The 12,545-nt window shown below is 43.1% G+C and overlaps 1 protein-coding gene across 7 annotated transcripts in view; it reads right to left on the reverse strand.

The window, feature by feature from the left end:
• The window catches only part of Apold1 (apolipoprotein L domain containing 1), a 77,123-nt gene that overhangs the window by 58,577 nt on the left and 6,001 nt on the right, over positions 1–12,545 (reverse strand). For all 7 annotated transcript variants that reach the window (XR_003850284.1, XR_003850283.1, XR_003850280.1 and 4 more), the window contains exon 2: positions 2,791–2,878. The gene's annotated coding sequence lies outside the window, so the exon portion shown is untranslated. The remainder of the gene's footprint in view (positions 1–2,790; positions 2,879–12,545) is intronic.

Here is a 12,545-nt window from a genome sequence, read left to right on the forward strand (position 1 = left end):
TTATAGATCACTTTCAGGAGCTCCTAATGAACTAGAATTGACAGCTGAAGAAACAATGAGAGACCCTTCAACTTGCTCATTGAAAAGCTGAAGGAAGGTCACTCCCGTGGCCTCTCTGGCCAGGCCAGTGACCAACCCTGGTCATTACCCCATCTTAACCAGCAGAGGGCTCTCTTTGCTAATCTTCTATTTTCAAAATAACAACAAAACAACAAATTCCCTGGCTTGCTCATTTTCTTCCTCCCTCAACAGGAACCTCGTTCCAAAGCTAGGGAAATAGGGTCCTACAGGCTCCTGGGAACTTGCTCATATGAACTTACAGCAATGGTGTCAGCATGCACAAGACCCGTGCAAACTCAAGCCAACAACCTAGCATAGAGCTGGGGAAATGGGCGGCAGGCCCCAACCTTAGCCCAAGAACTACTGGGCAGCTGATTACTGCTGGGTGAAGGAGAGTTCTTTAAAGGAATGACTCTAGACAGACTGACTAGACCCCAGCGGATGAACTTGCACTGAGGGATGTCTGGGGACACTAACTTGACTCAATAGACCATAACATAAATGATAGAATGCATGAAATCTAAGTGGGGGGAAGGGGGTGATGGGAGGGTACCAATGGCAAAGGGGGTATAAAGATGATTAAGATGTTTTGTATGAAATACACAAAAATTCAATGAAAAATATATGAGAGAGAGAGAGAGAGAGAGCAGACAGGGCAGCAAAATCCTATAATCACAGCAGTTGGGAGGAGGCCGGGCAGGAGGATCAGAGTTTAAAACCAGCCTGGGGTAACTTAGTGAGACCCTGTTCAAAATTAATAACAACTGCTGGGCGTGGTGGTGCATGTCTGTAGTCCTAGCACTTGGGAGGCAGAGGCAGGCAGATCCCTGTGAGTTCAAGCCTAGCCTGCTCTACATAGTGAGTTCCAGGACAGCTGGGGCTACAAAAAGACCCTGTTTCAAAAAACCAAAAAAAAAAAAAAGAATAATAAAAAGATAAAAAGAAAAAAATTGGAAGACAAAAATGATGGCACATGCCTACAATCCCAGCACTTAGAAGGTCGAGGCAGTAGGATCAGGATTTCACGGCTACACTGGACCCTGTCTCAAAAAAACATAAAAAATAAAAACAAAACAAAATTCTGAGGGCCGGTGAGAAGGATCAGCAAGTAAAAGCAATTGCTGTCAGCCTGACGACCTGAGTTCAATCATACAGTGGAAGGAAAGAACCTATTCTCCAAGTTGTCCTCTGAACTCACAATTGCTGTGGCGCGTGCATGCACTTACATAAATTTTTTCAATGCTGAGCTCTTTTAAGAAAATAATTCTGTTTTCATCAGTAGGCTGTTTGCTTACACAGGCAGAGCAAAACACCAGTTGGACCCTAAAATAGCACAAGCAATGACTTATGACAGTAAAAAGGAACTCAAGCTAAAACCAGTAACTGGGTGGAGTAGTAGTCATGGTGAGGTCTACCTCCTGAGGCCTCTGATTCAGCAAGCTGACTCTAGGCAGGATTTTGTGTGGTTTTTTTTTAAGACAGAGTCTCACTATGCAGCCCTGGCTGGCCTATAACTTCCAATGTAGACCAGGCTGGCCTCAAACTCACAGAGGACACATTTGGGAAGTTGGTTCTCTCCTTCCACCATGTGGGTCATCAGGCAAGTTCTGTTACCCACCGAATCATCTCGCCAGACTGCATTACAGTTCCTTGAACATGGAATCAGAGCTTTCTGGGCCTGTGTATGCCAGGCAAACACAACACTACTGAGCTACATCTCCAGTCCCAGAGCCAGGGTTTCCTTCATGTTTAATAGTCCCACTACTCAAATATTAGAAGAGCTCATTATTGGGTTTTTGTTGGTGGTGTTTAGTTTTGTAGGTTGTTTTTTTATAGTTATTTACTTTTCTTTTTTTTGTGAGGCAAGGTCTCTCTGTAGCCTCAGTTGGCCCGGAACTCACTATGTAGACCAGGCTGGCTCAGTCCCACAGAGATCCTCCTACCTCTGCCTCCCTCTGGAGTACTGGAATTAAAGGCGTGTGCTACCACACTAGACAGTATTTATTTTGTGTGTGTGAGTTTGTGGATATGTGTGTGCCACAGCCACCCAGGTAGAAATCAGAGACAACTTACAATCAGTTCTCTCCTTCCACCATGTGGGTCTTAGGGACTCAAGTCCTCAAGCTTGGTAACAGGTGCCTTTCTTTACCACTGAGCCATCTAGATGGCCCTTTTTTCTTGCTTGCTTTTTTTTTTTTTTTTTTTTTTTTTTTTAGATTTTTTTGAGACAGGGTCTCGTGTAGCTCAAGCTGGCCTCAAACTCAGTGTGTAGCTGAGGCTAACCTCAAACCCTTGATTCTCTTGCCTCAACCTCTGGAGTGCTGGAACTACAGGCATGCTCAAGGCATTTCTTAGAATTCATTTTTCTTCCGTTTTTCTATTTAACAACAGATAACATTACATCCGCAGATGAGTTTAGGAGGGGTGAGATTCATGTTTGGTTTCCAGGGCACAGAAGTGAGGTATAAATATCCCCATTAATGCGGGGATGTCTTAACAAACCACGGAAAGTTGAGCCTATTCCATTTTTTTGCCACATGGGATCTTACTGGTAACATTATTCCCAAACTCATGTTCCTTGATCTTAGGCAGCTGGCATGCCCAGGGATCTGCCTAGGAGAACGGCTCTCTGTCTTAGATGAGTGACTCAGAACACAGTGCTGGGAAAAACCGTTTGAAATTTCAACTTAGCCAACCAGTCTTTAGCTGCCACCCTGCCCTTGGGCTGACCTGAGTTAGATCTCGGAATATCCAGCGAAGGAGGTCACTTTGTCCAATCTTTCCAATTACAGATGAGAAAATTCAACTTCATGATTTCCTGTGGGGACATTAGGCAAGATGACTTATAGGTTCCTTCTGGCTACAGAGCCCTGGGATTCCTGTTTCCTTGTCGGGATCATGCATTCCACTGACACCGATCAAGTTATTTTCCAAGGAAGCTAGGTTCTTCATGTTTGGGCACAAAACACAAACTCATGGGGGTCAAAAGGAAACGATAGTACCACAGTGTAGGCTGGGCAATGAACATTTATGACCTTACTAGAAAAAAAAAAAAAGACCACGTGACTGTATAACTTGATGGCTTAGAGTGGCCAAACATAGCTTCATTTTGTATCCACATTCAAGCCATGCCCAGTTACTTCAACATAACTAGTGGACTATGCTCACGAAGTCCAGTCTGCTGGAAGAGATGGACAAGAAGGCAATCACTACATAGAATTTGGGCAAGCATTCTGAAGGATAAGTGCTGTGAAGAAGCCTCAGAATTTCTGTCTTTGTTGTTGTTTGTTTGTGTTTTGAGACAGGGTCTCCCTGTAGCCCCAGCTGGCCTGGAACTCACTATGTAGACCAGGCTGGTCTTGAACTCACAGAGATCTACCTGCCTCTGCCTCCCAAGTGCTGGGATTAAAGACTTGGGTCACCATTCCTGGCTCAGAATGTCTGTTTTATGCTCCAACAGTTTGATCCCACCCCATACAATAGTGTCCAACTGAGTGGAAGAGTAAGTCTCCAGGCAAGTCTGTGCTCATTAAAAAAACAAAACAAAACAAAACAAAAAAACTAGGATATTTAAAAATCCATTCCTAAGACCAGGCATGGAAGTACACACCTGTGATCCCAGTACTTGGGAGCAGAGGCAAGAGGATCAGGAGTTCAAGGTTATCCTTGGCTACAAAGTGACTATGAGGTCAGCCTGGGCTATATGGGACCTTGTATAATGATTAATATATCAATTGTCAGGATCTAGAATCACTTTGTCTTAGTTTCTTTTTTGTTGCTGTGATAAAATACCCTAACAAAAGCATCAAAAAGCAGGGAGAAATGGTTTGTTTAACTCACAGTTCTAGGTTACAGTCCCTCATTCCAGGGAAGTCACAGTGGCAGGTGCCTGAGAGAGCTGGTCACATCACATCCATAATCAGAAACAGAGAAATGAATGCATGTGTGCTGGTGCTGAAATTGCTTTCTCTACTCTTACAGTTTGGGATCCCTAGCCTAGGGAATGATGCTACCCACAGTGGACTGGTCTTTCCACCTCAATTTAACATAATCAAGATAATTCCTCAGAAGCATGCCTACAGGTCTATCTCCCAGATGATTCTAGATACTATGGACAATAACACTAACCAATGCACACCTAGGAGATACCCTCTGGGCATATTTGTGAAGGAGCTTAAAAGTTAGGGAAATTGAGATGGGAAAGCCCATCATAAATTTAAGTGGCACCATCCCATGGGGGACTAGAGTCCCAGGTAACTGCTCCCTGATTGCAGAAGCAATGTGACCAGCTGCTTCATGCTCCTGCTACCAACTAGCATATTAATATACCTCCTCAGAGGGGTACCGTCCCTGGGTTCCAGTGACTGCCCTGTAGGATCCCATAGCTTTGAAAGGGGGGAATCCCCAGCCACTAACCTAGAAGTGGGGGCTAGGAAAACCATCCTTAGGAAACCACTTTAAAATTGAGAGCTGGAGGCTAAGCAGGAACTAACCACAGGAAAGAAGTCGGGCGGGGGAAGGGGGGGTTCTAGTTGCTTTTCTCCATTGCTGTGACAAAACACTCTGACCAATACCAACTTGGAGAAGAAAGGGTTTATTTGGTTTATATCTCCCAGGTCACAGTTCATCACTGAGGGAGCCTGAGGTAGGAACTCAGGGCAGGAGCCTGGAGGCAGGAGCTCAAGCACAGGTCATGAAGGAATGCTGCTCATGACTTGCTCATGGACCCTGCTTAACCTACTTTCTTATACAACATAGGCCCACCTGCACAGTGAGTTGGGCCCTCCCACATCACTCAATAATCAAGAAGACACCCCACAGACATGGCCACAGGCCAGTCCAATGGAAACAATTCACCACTGAGGCTCCCTCTACCCAAGGATGTCAGGTTGACAACTAAAGCAATGGAGGGGGGGGATTCAGGCAGAGCAGGTTAGGGAAGAACGCTGAAAGAGGGTTTTGGAGCTCACATGGTAAATTTTAGCACTTGGGAGGCTGAGGCAGGATTGCCACTGCTTCAAGGCCAACCTGTGCTACACAGACTTACAGGTCAGCCTGGGCTACAGAGTAAGATCCTGTCAATACAGGTGGGGAGGGGTAAAAGAAACTATTGACATGAGAGAAAGCCTTCCAGGCAAACTTATGCATATGTTTGAATTCTAAATTTTTCATAAGAATACTTTCTTTTTTTTTAAATATTTTATTATTTTTTATTTTATGTGTATGAGTGTTATGCCTACATGCAGGTAAGTGCACCCATGTCGTGCAATGCTTGAAGAGGACAGAAGAGGCTGTCAGATCCTCTAGAACTGGAGTTACGAACAGTTGTTAGTTGCCACGTGGGTGCTTGGATTCGAACCCGGGTCTTCTACAAGAACACTCAGTGTTCTTAACCACTGAGCCATCTCTCCAGCCCAAGAATACTTTACTTTCAATCCATAAATATTGCTCTGTATCTGCTTTTTGCTCACAAATAGAATGGACGGCTTCTCCCACTAACATATACAAAGCTACTGAGGCAGTCTTCTGGTTGAGGTTTCCCCATGCTGGAGATAGAATCCACACTAAGCAAGAGCTCTGTCACTGAGCTATATACCCGAGCCCTACCTGGAGTCATTAAGGTCCACATTCTATACCATTCTTGGATATACCATCATTGGTTCAATCCAATAAGCACTCCCATAATCCCATGTCAAATGGAGTTTGTTTTTGAGACAGGCTCCTGCTATGAATCACAGGCTTCTATACATTATATAGTCCAGGCTGCCCTTGGCAATTCTCCTGCCTCTGTCTCCCAAAGGATAGGACTGCAAGTGTGCAGCACCACAGCCAGTATCAAATATTTTGTTTGGATAGTTTTTGGTTTCTAAAGAAAACCTAGTATATAATGGTATAAGATCACTCCAGAAAACATATCTTAAGTCACATTCCTGATTATTCTCTGAAAATAAATTTGTGAGCCAGTAAAATGGCTTAGTGGGTAAAGGTACCTGCCACCAAGAGTAATGACCTAAGTTCCATCCCAGGGACCCATAAGTGGAGGGAGAGAATGGACTCCCACAAGTAGTCCTCTGACTTCCATATGCCCATCATGGCATTTATACACACACACAGTCACACACACACACACACACACACACACACACACACACACAAATCAATCAATCAATGTAAAAAAAAGTTTATATTGTGGGGACTGGAGAGATAGCTCAGTGGTTAAGAGCACTGGCTGCTCTTGCAGAGGAATTAAGTTCAGTTCCTAGCCCCCACATCACCACTAACAACCGTCTTTAACTCCAGTTCTGGGAAGCTGACACAGTCTTTTTACCTCCAGAGGCATTGTATACACATGGTGCACATAAATGCATTCAGACAAAACACTTTAAAAAGCATATTGTCTGCTGAGCATAGTGGTCGAACACCTTTAATTCCAGCATTCATCCCAACACTTGGGAAGCAGACGTAGGCAGATTGCTCTAAGATTGAAGTCAACCTGGTCTACATAGGGAGGTCAGCTGGGGCTACAGGAAGACCCTGTCTCAAAAAAAAAAGGCAGGGCTTTTGGACTCAGCCGCAGACATACTGCTTTCTGTAAATCTGCCTGCTTTTCTGAATTCTCCAGAAAAATATATTCTCTCCTTTCCTTCTGTATTTTATTATTTTTATTTTACATGTATGAGTGTATTGCATGCATGTATGCAAGTGTACCTGTGCTGTGCAATGCCCAAGGAAGAGGGTGTCAGATTCCCCTGGAACTGGAGGAACAGATAGTTGTTAGCTGCCATGTGGGTGCTGGGAATCGAACCCAGGTTCTCTGCAAGAGCAGCCAGTGCTCCTAACCGCTGAGCCATCTCTCCAGCCCCTTCATATCCATTTTTCTCTAATGCTTTGAGCTGCCCCAGCACCTTGTATTTCTTATTTTTGCTCTGAAGCTTCCTTCTTCCCACCATGTGGCTGCCAGTCCACCATGTGTCTGACCTCTGTGCAGGCTCTAAACTTGCATGCTTCATGGCTTTTTTTTCCTTCTCCTTGCCATAATCCTCCTCAAGGCAGCTTCTGAGATTTGCAGCTGCCTGCCCTGAGGATTTTTCTTTAAATTCTAATAAAATTGTCCTAAAACTTAAAAAAAGAAAGAAAGAAAGGCAGGAAGGAGGAAGAAAAGAAGGAAACAAAGGCCAAACTCAAGAATGGCCACAATTGTGTCTGAGTGATGATATTTCTGCCTCAATTTACATAAAACAAATGTAATATGGGTTTTGTTGTTGTTGTTCTTGCTTTTTTGTTTTTAATTTTTTATTTTATATTTGTATTTTATGTGTATAAGTGTTTTGCCTGCATGTAAGTGCAGTATGTGCATGCAATACCCGTAGAGGCCAGAAGAGGGCATCAGATCCCCTTGGAACTGGAGTTACAGATGGTTCTTAGCTGTCATGTGGGTGCTGGGAACCAAAGCCAGGTCCTCTGCAAGAGCAGCAAGTGCTCTTAACTGACATCTTTCTAGTCCCTGTTTGTTTTGTTTGTTGATTATGGGGTAAGACTGGTCTCCAACTGGCAATGTTGCAGAAGCTGGCCTTTAACTGATCCTCCTGTATCCACCTCCAGAGTTCTGGGATTACTAGCATGTACTAAAAGTAATGTTACTTTTTCTGTTTCTTTGCTTGCTTGCTCCAGGATCTCATTTTGTAGCCCAGGCTGGCCTCAAATTTATCATCCCCCTGCCTCAGTCTTCCAAACACTGGCATTACAGGTGGGTACCACTATGACCAGCTAGTAAATGCACACTTTGATATATGAGTCACACACTTTTTCTAGTTTGCCATTGTCCTCATATGTGAGTGGGTTACTCATTTACTAATACAAATAAATCTACACCAGGCCCTTTCAGAAATCATTAGAGATGGCTCAAAAAGACCAAAAAAAAGGGGGGGGTCATTAGAAATGGGCTCAAATTCAACTTTATTTTTATTGTATTTTTTTGTCTTTGAGACTGGGTCTCCCTGTAGCCCCAGCTGGCCTAGAATTCTCTATAGAGACTACAGAGATCCACCTGCCTCTGCCTTCCCAGTGCTGGGATTAAAGGTGTGTGCCACCCTACCCAGCTTTCTTGCTTTTTTCTTTAAACTGCTTTTATTTTAGTAAAAATATACATAAAATTTACCATTTTAACCATTCTTTCACTATATTAATTCTGTCTACTAAATGCTGATTCCTAACGTCAGGCATATTGGGGCATAACTTTAATTCCAGCACTCGGGAAGCGAAGGAAGATCACCTTCAGTTCAGCCTGGACTACCGTTCTAATTACTTTCTATTGCTGTGATGAAAACACTGACCAAAACCAACTTGGGGAGGGAGGAAAGGGTTTATTTGACTTACATCTCACCGTCCATCATCAAGGGAAGCCAAGGCAGGAACTCAGGGCAGGAACCTGGAGCACAGACCATGGAGGAACGATGCTTACAGACTTGCTCCTTTGGTCTGTGCTCAGCCTGCTTTCTTATTCTACACAAGGCCATATGCCCAGGGGTGGCGTCACCCACAGTGGGCTGGTCCCTCCCCATCACTGAACAGTCAAGAAAATGCCTCAGAGACATGGCCATAGGACAATCCAGTGAGGAAATTCCTCAACTGAGGTTCCTTCTACCCAAGTGCGTCAAGTTAACCAATGAAGCTGTCCGGTACAACTACAGAGTAAGACCCTGTCTGAAAATATCAAATAACTAAGCCAGGTGTGGGCTGGAGAGATGCTCAGCAGTTAAGAGCACTGGCTGCTCTTGCAGAGGACCTGGGTTCAGTTCCCAGCAACCACATGGCAGGCTAAAAACCACTCATATTTCCAGTTCCAGGGGATCCAACGCCCTCTTCTGACCTCCACATGGGGGCATTTACATACTTGCAGGTAAAACACTCATAACATGAAATAAAAATAAATAACTAAAAAAAAGAAAAGAAAAGCCAAGTGTAATAGCCCACACCTGTGATCTAAGCACTCAGGTGGCTGAAGCAAGAGGACCAGACGTCCAAGGCTAGCAAAGTGAATTCTAGATTAGCCAAAGTTACATAGCAAGAACTGTCTCAAAAAAACAATAATAATAATAAAAACCAAACAACAGCAAAATTTTGTTGTTCTTAAAGGTAATAACAGTAAGGGCTGGAGAGATGACTCAGCAGTTAAGAAAACTGTTCTTACAGAAGACCCGGGTTCAAATCCCAGTACCCACATGGCTTAACACACTGGAATCCATATACCCAGTTCCAGGGGATCTGACAATGTCCTCTTCTGACCTCTGAGGGCACTGCACTACATGGGTGCACTTACATACATGTAGCCATAACACACATAAAATAAAATATGAAAAAAAATTTTAAGGGTAATAACAGTAATAATTTTTTTAAAAAAGGCTAAGGCAGGTGGATCACCATAAGTTTGAGATCAGCCTAGGATACACAGTGTAATGATGTCAAAAAACCAGAGAGAGACAGGCAGACAGAGACAGAGAGACAGACAGTTAATAGTTGGGCATGGTGATGAGGCCCATAATCCCAGCACTTGGGAGATATGGATAGAAGGGTCAGTTCAAGGTTTCTCTACGCTACATGAGACAATCTCACAAAAGAAAGAAAAGAGATAGAGAAAGTAGATTTATAAGATTAGCATAGTAATGGCTGTGGTTACTGTAAGCAAAAAAATAAGAACAAAACAGCTCCATTATTTATATTATTTATAAATATATAATTATTGTTATTTCTTGTACACCAGGTATTGTGCTAAGTACTACACAAACATTCCATTGGAGTTGGGGGTGGGGGGAGGAGGAATAAGATAAGGTCTCACATAGTCCTGGATGCCCTCAAATTGGCTATGTGGCCAAGGATGAGCAAAAACTGATCCTACTGCCCCCACCTCTTTGGTGCCAGGATTCTAGGTATTTGCTACCACACTCAGTCTCCACTGGATAGTTTCAATAACCTTATGAAAACACTAAGCATCTTTATTATATGAACAAAGGAAGAAAGTTTAAAGGCAAAACAGTTGTATTAAGTTAGTTGATGGAGGGAGAGATCAGGAATTTAAGGTCATCCTCAGCTACAAAGTAAGTTTGAAGCCAGTCTGAGCTACATGAGACCCTGTCTCAAAAAAAGGTAGGGCAGGGGCTGGAGAGATGGCTCAGAAGTTAAGAACACTGGTTGTTCTTGAAGAAGACCGGGGTTCGAATCCCAGCACCCACAGGGCAGCTAACAACTGTCTGTAACTCCAGTCCCAGGGGATCTGACAGCCTCTTCTGACCTCCTCAGGCACTGTACAACATGGTGCACTTACTTCCATGCAGGCAATACACCCATACACATAAAATAAAAGTAGTAAATAAAACATTTAGAAAAAAAAGGTGGGGCATTAAATAAATGGGCTTAAACCTAAGCAGTCTGATTTAAGAACTTGAAGTCAAACAATTAATGTGTGAATATGTGAAATTCTTTTAGATAGAACATGAATAATCCTTAATTTTCTAGTACAATTTGTGCATTTATTTGTTTTAAAAATATTTTTAAATATTTTATTTTATTTTTATGTGTATGGGTGTATTGCCTGCATGTGTGTAAGTGTACCCATGTCGTGCAATGCCCATGGAGGTCTGAAGGTGTCAGATCTCCTGGAACTGGAGTTACGGATGGTTGTTAGCCACCATGCGGGTGCTGGGAATCCAACCTGGGTCCTCTGCAAGAGCAGCCAGTGCACTTAACCACTGAGCCACCTCTGCAGCCCCAGATTTATTATTTTTAATTATGTGTATATGTGGGAATACATGCACATGTGAGTGCAGGTGTTCAAGGAGGCCAAAAGAGGGTGTTGTATTCCCTGGAGCTGGAATTATAGGTAGTATGAGCTACCTGGATCCTCTGCAAGAACAGCAAGTGCTTCTAACCACTGAGCCATCTCTCCTGTCCATTTATTTTTATTATGGTTAAATATACATAACATAAATATTTACCATTTTAACCTTTTTTAAGAGTCTAGCTCACCAGGCATGGTGGCACACATCTTTAGTCCCAGCACTCAGGAGGCAGAGGTGGGCATATCTCTGTGAGTCGAGACCAGCCTAGTCTACATAGCCAGTTACAATCTAGCTGGGGCTACGAGTTGACCCTATGTCAAAAAGAAAAAGAGTCCAGCTCTGTGGCATTAAATATTCACATTACTGTGCAGCCCTCACCAATGTATCATTTTTTTCTGACTTTTCTTAGGGTACATTATGCACTTAAAACTTTTTCTAATTAAAAAATTGATTTTTATGTCAACAAATTTATCATTATTTCATCTTATGAATTGTATGTTTTCTGTCATACTTAGAAAGACCTTCCCCACTCTCAGATTAAATTTTTTTTAATTTTCTCCAGGGGGGCGCTGGAGAGAAGGCTCAGTAGTTAAGAGCACTGGCTTACTGGGGTTCAGTTCCCAGCACCCACATAGTAGGTAACAACCATACTTAACTCCAGTTCCAGGGGCTCCCACACCTCTGTGGGAACTAGACACATATATGGTACACTTACACACATTCAGGCAAAATACTCAGATACATAAAATAAAAAATAAAATGAAACCTTTAAAAAGATATTTCCAGCCAGGTATGGTGGCGCATGCCTTCAATCCCAGCACTTGGGAGGCAGAAGCAGACAGATTTCTGTGAGTTTGAGGCCAGCCTGGTCTACATACTGAGTTCCAGGCCTGCTGGGGCTACAGGAAGACCCTGTCTCAAAAAGACAAAAAAACAGATTTTTTTTTTCCTTAGGGAACTGAGGAAATGACTCAGTTGTCCATAAAGCGTGAAGATCTGTCTAATCCCCAGAACCCACATAAAAATCCAGTCAAGGTCAGACTCTAGGGATGGACACAAGCAGATTCCTCTAGTTCATTGGCGAGCCAGCCTAACCAAAATGATGAGCTCCAGGTTCAGCAAGAGACAAAACAGAGTTCGATGGAGGAAAGACACCCAACATCAACCTCTGGTCTCCACATACACACACGTGCATGCACATATATTAACAAATACACACAACACAGCACACACAATTTTTAAAAAGGTATCTCATATTTCTTCAGGTATATTTATGATTTCATTTTTTCTACTCCATTCTTTTTTCAAATTTTAAACTTATTATTAGTGTGTTATGATGGGGCATGAAACATGTCATGATGCATGTGTGGAAGTCAGAGGACCACTTTGTGGAGTAATTTGCTCCTTCCACTTTAACGTGGGTTTTAGGCTGTAACTCGGGTTGCCAGGTTTGCTCAGCAAACGCCATTTCCTGCTGAGCCATTTTGCCAGTGCTCTACTCCTCTGTTTTCGAATTCTTCAGGAATTTATTCCAGTGAAAAACTGGAGGTAAAGGTCCCACCTTATTGTTGTTATCTGTGGAGCTGCACATCAAACCTGGGGCCTTGTGCATACCATGTAATTATTCTACCACCGAGTTACATATTTCTC

The sequence above is a fragment of the Nannospalax galili genome, unplaced genomic scaffold (assembly GCF_000622305.1).
Source record: "Nannospalax galili isolate Female #2095 unplaced genomic scaffold, S.galili_v1.0 scaffold210, whole genome shotgun sequence".
In the NCBI taxonomy this organism is placed as follows: Eukaryota; Metazoa; Chordata; class Mammalia; order Rodentia; family Spalacidae; genus Nannospalax; species Nannospalax galili.